The sequence below is a fragment of the Ambystoma mexicanum genome, chromosome 3q (assembly GCF_040938575.1).
Source record: "Ambystoma mexicanum isolate Mex_15411 chromosome 3q, UKY_AmexF1_1, whole genome shotgun sequence".
Lineage (NCBI taxonomy): Eukaryota > Metazoa > Chordata > Amphibia > Caudata > Ambystomatidae > Ambystoma > Ambystoma mexicanum.
In genome coordinates, this window is record NC_090926.1 from 369,432,781 (window position 1) to 369,449,773 (window position 16,993).

Here is a 16,993-nt window from a genome sequence, read left to right on the forward strand (position 1 = left end):
CGACACAAACTTCATAGGTGCGGAGTGCATTGGCTCGAATGAGGGCCCCATGAGCCTGGTCAGCACCACGTTAAGTTCCCACGCCGGGGCCTTCACCGGCGGGAACGACCGGAACAGTCCTTTCATAAACTCTTTCACCAGTCAATGGGACCACAGGAACGTCCGTCCTGTGGTTCTGGTATATCTGGAGATCGCCGCCAGATGAATCTTAATGGAGGCATGGGCTAGCCCAGCCTTTGCCAGCGATAGCAGGTACGGCAGCACCCGAGGGGTCGTAATCCATAAGGGATTTATCTTCTGTGCTCGGCACCAGATAGAGAACCTCTTCCACTTGTGACCGTAGTATTTGAGAGTCGAGGACGCCCTGGCCTTTGCAAGAATCACTCTGCAGTCGGCCGGTAGATCGTACCCTCCAAACTCTAGCGCTGCAGGAGCCAAGCCTGCAGGTTCAGCGACGCCGGGTCGTGGTGGAAGATGGCGGCTCCTTCTCTGGAGAGAAGATCCGCGTCCGCCCACAGCTTGATGGATGGGGACGTTGACAAGTCCAGAAGGTCCGGGAACCAGATCTGCCTCGGCGACGCTGGTGCGAGGAGGATCATCCTGCACCGGGACCTCTTGAGCTGGTTGATGAGTCGAAGCGGCAACGGAGGGAATGCATACAGGTATAGGCCATCCCAGGGGAACGAGAACGCATCGCCCATGCTTCTCGGCTGGGGAAACCTTGTTGGCGAACCTCTGGCACTTCGAGTTCGTCGCTGTTGCGAACAGGTCGACTTGGGGTTTGCCCCATCGTCGGAAGAGTTGATCCACCTGATCCTGGCGCAGCTCCCACTCGTGACACGCGCGCAGCTCCCTGCTGAGCGAGTCGGCGATGGTGTTTTTCTCCTGCCAGGTGGAAGGGAACCAGGAACATCCCCTGGGCGTCCGCCCAGTGCCACAGATCCTGTGCCGCCTTGGATAGGGCAGGGGATCTGGTACCTCCATGCTTCCGTATGCAAAATACTTGTCGTGGTGTTGTACGTGAAGATCCGCACCACCTTGCTCGGAGTTCCAGGATCTTGATGTGCAGGAGCTTCTCCTCCGGGAGCCAGAAGCCTCTTGCGTGGAGATCTCCCGTGTGGGCGCCCCAACCTTCCAGGGAAGCGTCAGTCGCCACCGTCTCCTGGTATGCCGGCGTCTGAAAGTCCTTGCCCGCCGTGAGGTGCACTCGAACGCCCCACCACTGAATCGACCGCCGGAACACCTCGTTGAGGGGGACCCTGTCTTCGAAGGTGCCTGTCGCCTGCATCCAACGGGCGTCGAGAAATTCTGGAAGAGGGCGCATCCGTAGTCTGCATAGGCGCACCAGGTAGATGCAAGAGGACATCATCCCCAGGAGGGACTTGATGGACCTCACCCTGGCCACGTCCGTGGCTAGCAGGCGCTGCACTTTGCCCAGAATGGTCTTCGTCCGTTCTTCAGACGGTGCCGCCAGGCGCCTCACTGTATCGAGCTTCGCTCCCAGAAACAGGGCCACCTGCGACGGCACCAGGTGGGACTTTGGGTAATTTATGGCGAATCCCAGGTCTGTGAGTAGCTGGACGGTCCTCGCAGTGTGTTCGACGGAGAGTTCCCTCGTCCTTGAGCGGATTAGCCAGTCGTCCAGGTAGGGGTAGACGTGAATCCCCTGAAGGCGCAGCCGCGCCGCCACGCCGCCACAGATGCCAGGCACTTGGTAAAGACCCTGGGGGCCGACTTCACGTTCGGATTGAGGAACTGTCGGTGACTGAGGATGGGAACATGGAAGGAACAAGTTACTTACCTGTAACTGTTGTTCTCCAGCATGGGTCTGGCATGGATTCACATGCTCATGAATATTCCCCGTCGTCAGGCTGGGAATCCTCGGTAAAGAAAAAACCAGTATCAGTTTCGTTTCTGATCTGTCTTTCGTAGTAATAACCAATCACTGGTCTCTGCGTCATACTGACCACAGCCAATGACTGCCCTCTACCTAAGCACCGCCTCTGGCAGCCATCTTCAGATTTGGAAGCACGTGAAGTGGCAGTATGACCAAGTGAAGAGCCGCAGAGGGGTAGGCGGGAGGGTTCGCATGTGAATCCATGCCAGACCCATGCTGGAGAACAACAGTTACAGGTAAGTAACTTGTTCCTTCTCCAGCATGGGGTCTGGCATGGATTCACATGCTCATGAATAAAGAATACATAGCAGTACACACATGCACAACCATGGGAGGTGGCAAAGGCTCAACATTAAGCATCACATCAACTCAACATTAAGCATCTTACCTCCTCACCAGGCTCACCTCAGGCGAACAGGTTGCGCAGCACTGCTTGGCCGACCCTGGACTCCTCCCTGGAATCCCGGTCGACGCAGTAGAATTTCGTGAAGGTGTGCGTCGACCTCCACGTAGCAGCCCTGCATATGTCCAGCAGGGGCACACCAGATAGGAACGCCGTGGTAGCTGCGATCGCTCTGGTGGAATGGGCTCTCGGACGGCCAGGCAGCGGTCGGTTTGCCAACCGGTGACAGTACATGATACAGCCGGAGAGCCATCTGGAGATGGAAGCCTTCGAGAGAGCCTTCCCCTGATTGACAGGTCCAAAGTTCACAAAGAGTTGTGACGTCTTCCGAAAACCTTTCGTGCGGTCCACGTAGAACTTCAGCGCTCTAGCTACATCCAGCGAGTGCAAAGTCCTCTCAGCCGGCGACGAAGGCGACGGGAAGAACACAGGTAACACCAAGGGTTCGTTGAGATGAAAGTCCGACGGTACCTTGGGCATGAAGGAGGGGTGCGTCCTGAGCACTACCCTCGTGTCGTGGAAAGTCAAGTACGGGGCCTTGCAGGAAAGGGCCTGGATCTCTCCCACTCGTCGTGCGGAGGTGATGGCCACGAGAAAAGCTGTTTTCCACGATAGAAACTTCAACGGGGCCGAGTGCAGAGGCTCGAACGGAGGTCCCATGAGTTTGGTCAGTACCACGTTGAGCTCCCACGCCGGGGCCGGAGCCTTCACCGGCGGGAACGATCTGAACAGTCCCTTCATGAACTCTTTCACCAGACGATGAGACCACAAGGACGTCCGGCCCGTGGTTCTGGTGTATCGGGAGATCGCAGCAAGATGAATCTTGATGGACGCGTGTGCCAGACCAGCTTTGGCCAGCGTCAGCAGGTACGGCAGCACTTGGGGAGCCGTAATCCGTAGAGGGTTAATCTTCTGTGCGTAGCACCAGACAGAGAACCTCTTCCATTTGTGTCCGTAGCATTTAAGAGTCGAGGACGCCCTGGCCTTTGCAAGAACCTCTCTGCAATCGGCCGGTATGTCGTATCCTCCAAACTCTAGCGCTGCAGGAGCCAGGCCTGCAAGTTCAGCGACTTCGGGTCGTGGTGGAGGATGGCGCCTCCTTCCCTGGAGAGTAGATCCGCGTCCGCCGGCAGCTTGATTGGCGGGGACGCCGACAAGTCCAGAAGGTCCGGGAACCATATCTGCCTCGGCCACGCAGGTGCGACGAGGATCATCCTGCACCGTGACCTCTTGAGCTGGTTGACGAGCCGGATTAGCAGAGGCAAGGGAGGGAACGCGTAGAGGAACAGGCCCTCCCAGGGGAACGAGAAAGCATCGCCCATGCTCCTCGTCTGGGGAAACCTGCTGGCGAACCTCCTGCACTTGGTGTTCGTCGCCGTCGCGAACAGGTCGATCTGGGGTGTGCCCCACCGTCGGAAGAGGCGATCCACCAGATCCTGCCGTAGTTCCCACTCGTGGCACAAGCGCAGCTCCCTGCTGAGTGAGTCGGCGATGGTGTTTTTTATCCCTGCCAGATGAAACGGCACCAGAAGAATCCCTTGGGCGACGGCCCAATGCCACAGGTCCTGCGCCTCCTTGGACAGCGCTGGGGACCTGGTTCCGCCCTGTTTCCTGATGTAAAACATGGTGGTGGTGTTGTCGGTGAAGATCCTCACCACCTTGCCCTTGAGGGACGGAAGGAAGGACCTGAGGGCCCAAAACACTGCACGGAGCTCCAGGACGTTGATATGCAGGGACTTCTCCGTCGGGAGCCAGAGTCCCCTTGCGTGCAGATTTTCGGTGTGCGCTCCCCACCCTTCTAGGGAGGCATCCGTGGTCACAGTCACCTGGTGGGCTGGGGTCTGGAAGTCCATGCCCGCCGTCAGATGCGCGCGGGTGCCCCACCACCGTATCGCTCGTCGGAAACTCTCGTCGAGCTTGATCCTTTCCTCGAAGCTGCCCGTCGTCTGGATCCAGCGCGCATCCAGGAACTCTTGCAACGGGCGCATCCGGAGCCTGCACATGGGAATGAGGTAGATGCAGGAAGACATCATCCCGAGGAGGGACTTGATGGACCTCACCTTGGCCGCGTCGGCCACCAACATCCGTTGCACCTTGCCCAAGATGGTCCTGGTCCTCTCCTCCGACGGGGAGGCCAGAAGGGACACTGTCGAGCCTCGCTCCCAGAAACAGTGCGACTTGCGCGGGCACCAGGTGGGATTTGGCGTAGTTCACGGAGAATCCCAGGTCCGTGAGGAGTTGGACGGTCCTTGCCGTGTGGACCACGGCGAGCTCCCTCGTCTTGGCGCGGATGAGCCAGTCGTCCAGGTAGGGGTAGACGTGAATCCCCTCGCGGCGCAGCTGCGCCGCCACCGGTGCGAGGCACTTGGTGAAAACCCTGGGTGCCGACCGCAGTCCGAAGGGAAGGGCTTTGAACTGGTAATGACGCCCTTGGACCACGAATCTGAGGAATTTTCGGTGCCCCTTTAGGATGGGAATGTGGAAGTAGGCATCCTCCAAATCCAACGACGATAGGAAGTCTCCTTCCTCCAGCTGACCCAGGACGTGCTGGAGGGTGACCATCCGGAACTTCTGCGCCTTGATGAACTTGTTCAGGCGTCGCAGGTCCAGGATGGGGCGCCATCCTCCCGTCTTCTTCTTCACGAGGAAGTAACGCGAGTAGACTCCGGAGCCCCGAAGCCTCTTTGGGACGAGTTCGATGGCGCCCTTTCTGAGCATCGCCTTTACCTCCAGGAGAAGTTGAGGGACGTGAAGTTCTTTCCTGGCCACGGGGGGGACGCGCGGGCACCTTCTTTGAAACTCTAGCGCGTGGCCCCGGGCCAGGGCGTCCAGCACCCAACGGTCGGTGGAGATGGACTCCCACACGCTGACGAAGCCCGCCAGCCGGCCTCCCACCGGGGTGCTTCGGTGGGGGCCCGACCCCACGGCCGGTTCAATCCTGCTTGGACGCGGCCTTGCCGCCTTGGCCTCCTTGGCGACGACGGCGGGGGCCGCCAGACTTGCCTCGTCCTCTGTAGGCCTCTTGCGACGACGAGCGGGCCGCTTGACGGTAGGAAGCGAAACCGCCGCCGGAACCTTTGGAGGCGCCCTTGCCTCCGCCGCTCCGAAAGGGCGTCCGCCGTTGCTGCAGTACTCCAAGGGCCCGGGCCGTCTCAGTATCCGCCTTGATGGCCTGAAGGGAATCGTCCACTGTCTTCCCAAACAGGTTGTTCCCGTCGAAGGGCATGTCCAGGACCCTGGTCTGGACGTCCTGCCGAAAGTCCGTAGCCTTGAGCCATCCGCGACGTCGAAGGCAAACGCCGTTGCCCATCTGGCGGAACCCAGTGTCGGCGATGTCCGTCGCCACGGTGATGGCGTGGTCCGAGGCCACCTCACCTTCCTGCAGGATCTCAAGGGCCTCCGCCCTCTTGTCGTCCGGCAGAAAATCCAGCAGGGGAGCTATCTTGTACCAGAGTTCCCTGTCGTAGCGGGCCACGATAGCCAAGGCGTTGGCCGCTTTAATCGTCGTCGCCGCCGACGAGATGACTCTACGTCCCATGGCATCCAATTTCTTTCCCTCGCCGTCCGGCGGGGAAGTCGACGTGGAGGCCGCACCCCCCCCCGCTTTCTTCCTGGCTGCCGCGGAGACGACGGAGTCCGGGGTAGGCTGCGCCCGGAGGCATAGGGGGGCCGAGTCCGGGACCCGGTACTTTTTCTCGTACCAGTCTCTTTTCGCTGGCGTCGTGGAAGGGTTCTTGAGGAGGGAAAGGCCCTCATCCCAAATGTCGTCCAACAGAGGCACTGCGAGGACCGTCTTCCTCTTGGTCTCGCGCCGTTGGTAAAGGAAGCCTTCCTTTTTCTTCTCCTCAGGGCAGAGTGGGAAAAGCTCGGATGCCCTGGCGATCATTGAGTGGAACGATCCAATCTCGTCGGGCGGAGAAGCCCTGGTGGGAGGCGACGACGGAAAATCCTCGTCGTATGCCTCGTCGTCCGTACCCGTCGCTGCCGTGTCAGTCCCCGTATCATCCCCTCGGGTGGACGGGGAGGAGGGCTGGACGGGGCGCGACGGTTGAAAAGGAGGCGGTGGATGGATCCTTCTTTTCTTGGTAGGGGGAACACCAGAAGGTCCCGGTTCTGGATCCCCCGACGGGAGAGGTTCCTCCGTCGGTAACGGTAGTCTCGTCCTTATCTCGGAGCATAAGGACTGTATAGCCAACAAAATGGCCGCTGAGTTGTCTTGCGGCGCTGGCAGAGGGGAATCCGACGGGCGAGCAGGGGCCCCGTCGGTATCCTCGACGATGTCGTCGTCGTCACCTGCGTCGGGGCCCATTCCGACGGGCTGGTCTTGTTCCACGCCTAGGCCGTGGCTTAAGACCTCGATCAGTTCCTCTTCTGAGGTTGAGGCCGAATCTACGACGACGCCCTGCCCCCCCTTCTTCCCCACGGAGGGTTTCACGGGGGTCCTATCGATGGGCACGAAAGAAGACTCCCTCCGAGGAGGCAGGGAGATTCTGGGCCCCGAGGCCGCCACCACTGGTGCAGCCTCCACAGGCTGGGCCAGGGCCGCCGCGACCGTTTCGATAGAGGGCTTGGTCGAATGGATCAAGGCCTTCACCACCTTAGGTGCGCTCACCGCCTTATCCTTGAGGGAGGGGGCACTGCCACGCTCCTCCTCTGCCTTAGAGCTCGACCGGGGTCTCTCCAGGAGCTTCGCCGGGTGCTCGGCCTTCCTCTTACCCGACCCAGAGCGTTGGCTCGTGGTTGATGGTGCCGGGGAGGGTGCGCCCTGCCTGGCGCCCGTAGAGCCCGACCGTTCGGCGCTCCCGGTGCCAGCGGACTCGCGGTGCTTGGCCTTATGTTGGGCCCCCGTCGCCGGGGCGCCCTCAAAGGTCTTAGAAGACCGCTCAGATTTCTTCTTCTTCTCGCCAGACGGGCTCTTACCCTCCAGCCAGCTGGCGAGACGTTGATGGCGGTCCTTCATGGTCCGTTCCGACATGTTGCCGCAAAACGCACAGTCCTTCTCCACGTGCGTCTTGTCCCCATGAAGGCAGTAAAGGCAGAAAGAGTGTTCGTCCTCCTTGAAGACGTTCTGCAGCTGGCATCCAGGGCAGGCCCTGAACAGCTTTCCGGGCGTCGAGCTTCCCTTCTCCTGGGCCATCTCCGAGACCGGGCCTGAGAAGCTTCTGGAGTCCTCCGAAGTGTAGCTCGACGAAATCTTCACCCTTGAGGGGCACAGATGAATCCGACACGGGTCCCCGTTGATCGGATGTAGGATCGGTGGAGCTTGAGGCTCTTTTGACCGAAAGAATCGAAGTTTTTGTGAAAAAGCGCGAAAAAATAGCACTAACGCTCGAGAGCAATAGCACGAGGATCCCAACACATGAACGTGCGGTAAAAATCTGAAGATGGCTGCCAGAGGCGGTGCTTAGGTAGAGGGCAGTCATTGGCTGTGGTCAGTATGACGCAGAGACCAGTGATTGGTTATTACTACGAAAGACAGATCAGAAACGAAACTGATACTGGTTTTTTCTTTACCGAGGATTCCCAGCCTGACGACGGGGAATATTCATGAGCATGTGAATCCATGCCAGACCCCATGCTGGAGAAGTATGCATCCTCCAGGTCCAGCGACAATAGGAAGTCGCCTTCCTCCAGCTGTCCCAGCACGTGCTGGAGGGTGACCATCCTGAACTTTTGTGACCTGATGTATTTGTTCAACGACGAAGGTCCAGGAATTGGACTTCGAGATTCCTCACGGCCTCGGTCAGAATCTCCTCCGAGGCTGACTCCGAGCTCGAGGAGGCTACCGTGCCCCCCCTCGCTTCTTCCATCATGGTGGCCATGACGATGGGCTGAAAAGAGGATTCCCTCCTTGGCGGCAGGGAAACTCTAGTCCCGGAGGCAGTCTCCGCTGGCGGGGTCTCTGCCGGCTTGGCCAGAGTCGCCGCGATCGCTTCGATAGAGGCCTTTGCCTGCTGGGTAGGGGCCTTCACCACCTTAAGTGCGTCCCGGGCATTCTCCTTAGGGGTAGGGGCGACGCCTCGCTCCACCTCTCCCGAGATCGGACGGGGCTTCTCTCGAAGCTTACCCGGGGTCTCGGACTTCCTCTTCCCAGAACCGGAGCGCTGGCTCGTGGTTGACGGTGCCGGGGAAGGCGCGCCCTGCCTGGCGACCGAAGAGCCAGACCTTTCGGCGTTCCCAGAGCCAGCGGACTCGCAGCACTTGGCCTGGTGTTGGGCCCCCGTCGCCGGGGCGCCCGCACAGGACTTAGAAGCCCGCTCGGACCCTTTCTTCTTCTCACCCGTTGAGCCCTTCTCCAACCAGCTGGCGAGACGGGATCGACGGTCCCTCATGGTCCGCTCCGACAAGTTCTTGCAGAACTGGCAGTCCTTCTCTACATGAGTCTTGTCCCCATGAAGACAGAGGCATCGCAAATGTTCGTCCTCAAACATATTCTGCAGCCCGCATCCAGGGCAGCTGCGAAACAGCTTGGGTCCGGATGACGAACTTGCGTCCTGGGCCATCTCGAAGTAGGCCGCAAATCTTCTGGAATCCTCCAAAAGGTTGATTCGACGAAATCTTCACCCTTGAGGGGCGTAGGAAAATCCTGCAACGGGTACCCGTTTACGGGAGTACAAACGGTGAAGCTTGAGGCTCGATTAACCGAAAAAATGTGAAAATTCACCTGAAAAAGCACAAAAACACAGCAAAAGCTCGAGAGCTAAGCGCGAGGACTCCCAAAACTTGAACGTGCGGTAAAAATCTGAAGATGGCTGCCAGAGGCGGGTCTTAGGGAGATGGCAGTCATTGGCTGTGGTCAGTATGACGCAGAGATCAGTGATTGGTTACTAAGAAAGACAGATCAGAAACGAAACCGATATTGATTTTTTCTTTACCGAGGATTCCCAGCCTGACGACGGGGAATATTCATGAGCATGTGAATCCATGCCAGACCCCATGCTGGAGAATAGGAACTCCCTGATGCAGGGCAGTGGCAGTAGCCACGCCCCTAGTGGAGTGAGCTTGCAAACCCTCAGGAGGTTCCTTTCCCGCCAATCTAACATTCAGTAATGGTGAGGATAATCCGCCTGGACAAGGTCTGTTTGGTAATAGCCTGGCCCAATTGGTGTCCAGTGTACCCCATAAAGATTTGATCGTCCACTATGACCCTGGACATTCTAGAAATATAAAAGCTCAGCGCTATCCTAGGGTCCAACCTATGGAGTCGCTCCTCTTCCTTACCAGGAGGAGGAGGATGATAGAAAGCAGGAAGTACCACTTTCTGGCTTAAATGAAACTTTGACACTACCTTAGGTAGAAACGATGGACGTACCCCCAGTACAGCCCTATCCTTGTGGACACAGTAAAGGGTGGCTTAGATGAAAGTGCCTGCAATTCACTCACTCTGCAAGCAGATGTAACCACAATCAAGAAAACCGTCTTGAAAGAAAACAGTCTCAAAGGACAAGAGTGTAAAGGTTCAAACGGAGCACCCATCAAGAATTTCAAAACCAAATTCAAATCCAATACCAGGACCTGAAACAGGGACTGTGGGAACACATTAGTGAGCCCTTTAAGAAATTGGAAAATCAAAGGAATCTTAAAATAACCTTCAGATGAGCGCTTGAAGATAAACACCACAAGGTAACCTTTAATGGTACCTACTCTAAGACCCCTGTGGGCCAAAATATCAAGAAAGACAGAACCATGGGAAGGGAGTAGCTTCTTACCTGTAACTCCATTTCTCCAGAGTTGGCATCTTTCATGGATTCACATGATGTCAATATTCTCTGCTTCAGGCTGTGAACCTCGGTCATTTTAACTTAACGTTTTCCCATGGAAAACGTTAACACTTCAGTGTCCTATCAACGTCCTTTTTGGGTGCCTTAATCACCACCAATAGGATGTAGGGTATAAATAGCCCCGCCCCCGTGCCTTCCCTTCAGATTTAAACTCCAAAGTAGAGGCAATCCGAACCAGGTTTGCATGCAGGGGCGGCCGGTGGGCGCATGTGAATCCATGAAAGATACCAACGCTGGAGAAGAACAAGTTACTTACCTTATCTGGTAACATTCTTTCGATGGGATGTTCCTCTGACATATTCCACATCTATTTGTTTAAATATTTATAATGCGCGCCAGACCCGAAGGTATCAGGGAGCCGAAGGCAAAAGAGGGTTGTTCAGCTTCGGTTACATTGCTGTAAAGTAATATACAATAGCATACATTTAAATACATAAATAAGGCAGATTACATCGGGTGAGCAAATATGTACAAGTAAATGCAGATCGGGCACGTAGTGTTTTCTAAAGTAATGTAGTGTCAGATGTCATTTTCATTGATCCATTTGATGAGATTGGATCTGAAGCGAGGATATGGTAATTCTTCGCTGTCGGTGGGAGCGAATTCCAGTATTGGGCGGCTTTGACCGTACAAATGCTTCCGCCAGTTTTACTGCGGTTAAATCTGGGCACTAGTAGAAGGTTGGCGATAGCTGTTCGAGGGGCGAATGGATGATTGCCCGGAGAATCTGGCTATGCAGTATTGTGGGGCAGCATGGTGTAGGCATTTGTGTGTCAAGGATGCTGTTTTGAGGAGAATTTTATCTTTTGTAGAAAGCCAGTTAGCTCTTCTAAGGTCAGATATGTGGACTTTCTTGGGGATGCTTAGGGCTGCTCTCAGGGCGTTGTTTTGAAGAATCTAGATCTTATTGGTGATGTGCTTATTGCTCCCCACATATACAATTCAAGTTTACAATAATCCTGTTTGGATAAGACAATGGCTCTTGCTAAGGTAATGCAATTGTTCAGAGAGAGGAAGGGCTTAGCTGCTCTAATTAGCTTTACAGGTGTAAGCTGTAGCCGAGGCCATGGATTTAACTTGTTTTTTTAAGTTTAGAGTAGAGTTTAGATAGAATCAGAGTGTTTTTACTTCCTTGGCTACTGTGATATTATTTTGAAGTTCGAGTAGGGCTGGCCTAATTTGTGGAGTTTGGCGGGTGTCCCTAGAATGAGGAGTTACATTTTGTCATCATTCAGGGATAGACCATGGGAGGCCATCCATGCTTGGATGATGAGGTACACTATTCACAAAGGCCAACTCCTTGTTGTAATCTCCAGTTAACGGGTTGAGGAACGGTGTATCATCTGCATCGTTAGTGAGGGTGAAACCAAGGCTATCTAGATCATCAAAAAGGGGCTTCGTGAAGATGTTGTACAGAGTAGGAGACAAACACAAGCCCTGGGGCACACCACAGGTGATAGGTATGGGGTCAGCGGCTGATAAAGGTGAGAAGACCTGCATTGTTCCATTATCGAGCCAGGATTGAATCCATCCTATAGGTTCTTGTGAGAAGTGAACGGCAGAGTCCAGATTGTTACAGAGAATCTAATGGTCGACCAGGTGAAAAGCCGCCGAGAGAAAGTAGCAGTAGTAGTGCTGTCTTGCCATTATCTCTCAAGGCATCTATTTGTGCTTTAAGGTCAATGATCGCAGTTTCCGTTCCATGTTGTGGTCTAAAACCTGACTAGCGGACTCCTAAGAGATGGTTGCATTCCAGATAGTGTTTTGATTATCTATGACAGGTAATGACCACAGCTGTGCTGCTTCGGAAAATCTTCGTCAGAGGGCGTCCTGCGTCGCCGATTTCGATACGTTGTTCCTCGAGGGCCTCCGTCAAGGGTCGATGTCACCGGATGTTATATATAGGACGCACAGCGCACGTAGTCGCAGTTGTAGTTGTAGCTTTTTTCCAGAATGTGTGGCACCAATCTCCTGTCAGTATGACCTCAGAAAGCCTTGCGGAAACGGAAGCTGCAATCGCATAAGAAACTTAGTAGTGGGGCAGGCTGGGAGGGTTCGATGTAGAATATGTCGGAGGAACATCACATTGAAAGAAAGTTACCAGATAAGGCAAGTAACTTGTTCTTCGAAGGGATTGTATCCTCCGACATATTCCACATCTATGACAGACTCCCAAAGCAGTACCAACGTATGGAGATGGGAAAAGAATTTACAATTTAAAATTTTAGAATGACCAATCAAATTACTGAATAAAGGACTGCCTTACCAAAGGCCAAATCCTGCCCATGGATGGAGTCCAAGGAATAGTGTCTCACAAAAGTATGGACAGAGGCCCATGTGGCTGTTTGGCAAATATTGCGAATCGGAACACCACTCTGTAGGGCAGTGCAGACAGCCACACCCCTAGAATAGTGAGCCCATAAGCCTACTGGAGGGTCCTTTCCCGCCAAACAGTTACACTTCGATATAGTCAAAATGATCCTTCTAGACAAGGTCTGTTTGGAAACCGCCTCACCGAAGCGTCTTCCAGCATAACCAACAAAGAGCTGATCGTCCACTCTGACCCGGGACATCCGCGAGAGATAGAAACTCAAAGCTCTTCTAGGACCCAACCTCTGGAGACTCTCCTCTTCCTTACTAGTATGTGAAGGATGATAAAACGCCGGAAGAACCACCTTGTGGCCCAAATGGAATTCCGACAACCTTCCGAAGACAACCCTGTCCTTATGGAAAACACTAAAGGGTGCCTTGGCGGAAAGTGCCTGCAACTCATTCACTCTGCGTGTGGAAGTAACCGCAACCAAAAACACTGTTTTAACGGACAACAGTCGCAACAGACAAGAATGTAAGGGCTCAAACGGAGCTCCCATTGAGAACTTCAAAACCAAATTCAAATCCCATCCCGGCACCTGGAAAGGCAACGGTGGAAACACATTAGTTAGCCCTTTCAGAAACAGAAATCAAAAGGGATCTTAAAATAAGAACATTCCTCAGACGAGCGCTTAAATCTGGCCAGCGCCGCCAGATAACCCAATTCCCGCGAGCAATCTCTTTGGCACTTCTGGTTGATGCTGGTGGCGAAGAGATCCACTTGTGGGGTTCCCCAAAGGGCGAAGATCTCCAACAGAACTTCCTGAGCCAGCTCCCACTCGTGAGAGATCGTGCTCTGCCTGCTCAGAGCGTTCACCGCCGCATTGTCGTCTCTGGAGAGAAGAACTGCCGAGATTGACATTTCCTGCTGTATGGGCCAGAACCAGAGCTGCATCGCCTCCCTGCACAACAGAAGTGACCCTGTCCCCCCTCCCCCAGCCCCTTTTTTGTTGAGGTAGTGCATGGCCATTGTATTGTCCGTCATAAATAAGACATTCTTCCCCCGCACAGACGGAAGAAAAGCCTTCAGGGCTAGCCTGACAGCCCGCAGCTCTAACAGATGGATGTGGAGTCTGGACTCCAACAGAGACCAACGGCCGCTGGTTGTCAACTCGTTGGCATGAGCTCCCCAACCTGTGAGGGATGCGTCCGTCACGATCGTCACCTCCGGCCAAGGTTGCCAAAACGGAGCTCCCTTCATCAGATTGCCTTCGACGGCCCACCACAGAAGATCATGTGCGACCGAGGGCGGAACCTGAACGGGATCAGACATCCTGCCGGAGAACTGCAACCACTGCATCTTGAGAGCCCACTGCAGAGATCTCATCTGCAGCCTGGCCTCTGGCACCAGGAAAATGCATAAGGCCGAGCAACCTCAAGAACTCGAACGCCGGGAGACTCTGGGCACGATGAAACTTGTCCACCATCTGCAGAATGTAATGAGCCCTCACCTGGGGGGACGAACACGGCCCCAGGGATGTGTCTAGCACCGTTCCGATGTATTGGAGCCGCGGGGTAGGTGTCAAATGGGTCTTCTTTAAATTGAGGGAGAAGCCCAGCTTGTGAAGGGAGTGGCAGGTGACAGACAGGTGATCTAGGACTTGCTCGGGCGAGCGCACCCTGATCAACCAATCGTCCAGTTAGGGGTAGACGTGATTCCCCCCCTTTCCTGAGGTACGCTGCCACCATCACCACCAACAGCTTGGTGAAGACCCTCTGGCGGAGGTCAATCCGAACGGCAGGACCCGAAACTGAAAATGCGATTCGCCAACCGCGAACCTCAGGTACTTCCTGTGCTTGGGATGAATCAGCACATGAAAGTAAGCATCCTTGAGGTCGAGAGACACCATCCAATCCTGAAGTTGAAGGGCCTGGAGGACTTGAGAAAGAGTTACCATCTTGAACTTGTCCTTCCGGAGGAGCTTTGTTCAGCCCATGCAAGTCCATGATGGGTCTCAATCCCCAGTCTTTTTTTTTTCGGGATCAAAAAATAAGGGGAATACCATCCCTTGTTCCTCTCCGCTACAGGCACCAGTTCTATGGCGCCTTTCTCCAGCAGAGATAGGATTTCCTGCGCAAGGAGCAGATCTGGACGCTGCAAAGAGAGCTTCCACGGCGGATTGTTGTGAGGCCTCTGCCGGAAGGGAAGACAGTAGCCGTGGGTTATGATCTCCAGAACCCACACATCTAAGTAATGGCACGCCATTCTAAAAAATGCTGCACAAGTGTGCCCCCAACCGGCGACCCATGGGACATGGCCTCATGACTGAGCGGACGCGGCAGTGCCTGAGGGCAAAGAGGCAACTGCCCGAGCGGCTTTGGCACCTCGAGTACCTTGCTTTCCACCACTGGTACTTCTACAGTGGCCCCTTTGACTGGCAGCGCCTCTCGATCTACCAAAGGAAGGAACAAGTTACTTACCTGTAACTGTTGTTCTCCAGCATGGGTCTGGCATGGATTCACATGCTCATGAATATTCCCCGTCGTGAGGCTGGGAATCCTCGGTAAAGAAAAAATCAGTATCAGTTTCGTTTCTGATCTGTCTTTCGTAGTAGTAACCAATCACTGATCTCTGCGTCATACTGACCACAGCCAATGACTGCCCTCTACCTAAGCCCCGCCTCTGGCAGCCATCTTCAGATTTGGTAGCACGTGAAGTGGCAGTATGACCAAGTGAAGAGCCGCAGAGGGGTAGGCGGGAGGGTTCGCATGTGAATCCATGCCAGACCCTGCTCCATGCTGGAGAATAACAGTTACAGGTAAGTAACTGGTTCCTTCTCCAGCATGGGGTCTGGCATGGATTCACATGCTCGTGAATAAAGAATACATAGCAGTACACACATGCACAACCACGGGAGGTGGCAAAGGCTCAACATTAAGCATTACATCAAACTCAACATTAAGCAAATCTTACCTCCTCACCAGGCTCACCTTAGGCGAACAGGTTGTGCAGCACTGCTTGGCCGACCCTGGACTCCTCCCTGGAATCCCGATCGACGCAGTAGAATTTCGTGAAGATGTGCGTCGACCTCCACGTAGCAGCCCTGCAGATGTCCAGCAAGGGCACACCAGATAGAAACGCCGTGGTAGCTGCGATCGCTCTGGTGGAATGGGCTCTAGGACGGCCAGGCAGCGGTCGGTTTGCCAACCGATGACAGTACATGATACAGCCGGAGAGCCATCTGCAAATGGAAGCCTTCGAGAGAGCCTTCCCCTGATTGACAGGTCCAAAGTTCACAAAGAGTTGTGACGTCTTCCGAAAACACTTTGTGAGGTCCACGTAGAACTTCAGCGCTCTAGCCACATCCAGCGAGTGCAAAGTCCTTTCAGCCGGCGACGAAGGCGACGGGAAGAAAACAGGCAACACCAAGGGTTCGTTGAGGTGGAAGTCCGACGGCACCTTGGGCATGAAGGAGGGGTGCGTCCTGAGCACTACCCTTGTGTCGTGAAAAGTCAAGTACGGGGCCTTGCAGGAAAGGGCCTGGATCTCTCCCACCCGTCGTGCGGAGGTGATGGCCACAAGAAACGCTGTTTTCCACGACAAGAACTTCAACGGAGCCGAGTGCAGAGGCTCGAACGGAGGTCCCATGAGCTTGTTCAGCACCACGTTGAGCTCCCACGCCGGGGCCGGAGCCTTCACCGGCGGGAACGATCTGAACAGTCCCTTCATGAACTCTTTCACCAGACGATGAGACCACAAGGACGTCCGCCCCGTGGTTCTGGTGTATCGGGAGATCGCAGCAAGATTAATCTTGATGGACGCGTGCGCCAGTCCAGCTTTGGCCAGCTTCAGTAGGTACGGCAGTACTTGGGGAGCCGTAATCCGTAGAGGGTTAATCTTCTGTGCGTGGCACCAGACAGAGAACCTCTTCCATTTGTGTCCGTAGCATTTAAGAGTTGAGGACGCCCTGGCCTTTGCAAGAACCTCTCTGCAGTCGGCCGGTATGTCGTATCCTCCAAACTCTAACGCTGCAGGAGCCAGGCCTGCAAGTTCAGCGACTTCGGGTCGTGATGGAGGATGGCGCCTCCTTCCCTGGAGAGAAGATCTGCGTCCCTTGGCAGCTTGATTGACGGGGACAAGTCCAGAAGGTCCAGGAACCATATCTGCCTCGGCCACGCAGGTGCGACGAGGATCATCCTGCACCGTGACCTCTTGAGCTGGTTGATGAGCCGGATCAGCAATGGCAATGGAGGGAACGCGTATAGAAACAGGCCCTCCCAGGGGAACGAGAAAGCATCGCCCATGCTCCTCGGCTGGGGAAACCTGCTGGCGAACCTCCGGCACTTGGAGTTCGTCGCTGTCGCAAACAGATCGATCTGGAGTGTGCCCCACCGTCGGAAGAGGCGGTCCACTAGATCCTGTCGTAGTTCCCACTCGTGGCACGAGCGCAGCTCCCTGCTGAGTGAGTCGGCGATGGTGTTTTTTATCCCTGCCAGATGAAACGGCACCAGAATCATCTCTTGGGCGACAGCCCAATGCCAAAGATCCTGCTCCTCCCTGGACAGGGCTGGGGACCCGGTTCCGCCCCGTTTCCTGATGTA

The 16,993-nt window shown here is 55.1% G+C and overlaps 1 protein-coding gene across 1 annotated transcript in view; it reads right to left on the reverse strand.

Annotated features, from left to right (window-relative positions):
* G3BP1 (G3BP stress granule assembly factor 1) overlaps window positions 1–16,993 on the reverse strand; it is a 731,395-nt gene that overhangs the window by 215,215 nt on the left and 499,187 nt on the right. The window lies entirely within an intron of this gene.